Source organism: Vigna unguiculata, unplaced genomic scaffold (genome assembly GCF_037176805.1).
Source record: "Vigna unguiculata cultivar grain cowpea cultivar isolate G323 ecotype 2 unplaced genomic scaffold, ASM3717680v1 ptg000242l, whole genome shotgun sequence".
NCBI lineage: Eukaryota > Viridiplantae > Streptophyta > Magnoliopsida > Fabales > Fabaceae > Vigna > Vigna unguiculata.
The window spans coordinates 1-1,525 of NW_028196879.1; the positions used below are offsets into that span (position 1 = coordinate 1).

The following is a 1,525-nucleotide window of genomic DNA, read 5'->3' on the forward strand; positions in this document are numbered from 1 at the left end:
ATGCATTTCGATTAGGGTCATATTCTATGGTTACGATTCTACCATATATGTTTTTTTCATTCCGTCGAAAATCAATTTGACGGTATAGACGCTTATGACCTCCCCCTCTATGCCCTGCGGTAATTATTCCTCTGGCATTACGACCTTTACCACAACGATGCTGTCCATAGATCAAATGATTTCGTGGATTGGATTTTACTTGACTGTCTACGGTTCCATTGCGTGTGCTTGGGGTAGAAGTTTTGTATAAATGTATCGCCATGCTATTAAGTATTTTGATTTAAGTTCTTTTCTTTCTAAGAGGTGGAATAGAATAACCCGGTTGAAGCGTAATGATCATACGTCTGTAATGCATTGTATGTCCCATAATAGGTCGTACTCTTCTACCCTTTACCGGGAGTCGATGACTATTCATAGCTATTACTTTGACATCAAAGAAGAGTTCGACCCAATGCTTTATTTCTGTCCTAGTTGATCCCGATTCGACATTAAAAGTATATTGATTTTTCCCCAATAACCGAATACTTTTGTCTGTAAATACTGCATATTTTATTCCATTCATAAATCTATTTTCTTCCCTATGAGTTCTAGTCTCAATTAAAATACTAGTTTTTACTGTTCATATGTTATGATTTGAATATACCACATCAATTCGTTATGTATGGATGATGAGATTCCATTGATACAGAGCCACTCGTTCTTTTTTCTCTGACAGATGGTCAGAACTTCATCTGGGTTCGAATCCTACTGATAGGTCTACTAGAGATCAGAAATTGTTGAAAAAAGAACAAAAGAAACATCTTGCTTTTTCCAGGCGATCGGAAAAGAAAGAAATAGTGAATTTATTCAAGATAATTATGTACTTACAAAATACCGTCTCAATTCATCCTATTTCATCCTATCGAGGATGTGATATGGTTCCAAAGGGTGAACTGGACAGTTCCAATAAGATTTCATTCTTGAACAAAAATCCGATAGACTTTTTGGAGGGAGGGTCCCATTGGCGTGCATCCAGTAGGAATTGAACCTACGAATTCGCCAATTATGAGTTGGGCGCTTTAACCATTCAGCCATGGATGCTTAGCGGGAATCCTCGTACATGGTGAATAACCAAATTCCAATTGAAGTGAAATCTTTCGGATAAATCAATGCAATTAGGAGGATTCGATGAAAGGACATCAATTCAAATCCTGGATTTTCGAATTGAGAGAGATATTGAGAGAAATCAAGAATTCTCGCTATTTCTTAGATTCATGGACCCAATTCAATTCAGCGGGATTTTTCATTCATATTTTTTTCCATCAAGAGAGTTTTATAAAACTCTTGGACTCCCGAATTTGGAGTATCCTACTTTCACGCAATTCACAGGGTTCAACAAGCAATCGATATTTCACGATCAAGTATGTAGTACTCTTTGTAGTAGCGGTCCTTATATATCGTATTAACAATCGAAAAATGGTCGAAAGAAAAAATCCCTATTTGACAAGGCTTCTTCCTATACCTATGAATTCCATTGGACCCAAAA

General features: G+C 36.7%; 1 non-coding gene across 1 annotated transcript; it reads right to left on the reverse strand.

Moving 5' to 3' along the window:
• Positions 1-1,006: 1,006 nt before the first annotated feature.
• TRNAM-CAU (transfer RNA methionine (anticodon CAU)) lies at positions 1,007-1,080 on the reverse strand. Its single transcript has one exon. It is a non-coding gene; the product is annotated as a tRNA-Met (tRNA).
• Between the last annotated feature and the right edge of the window lie 445 nt (positions 1,081-1,525).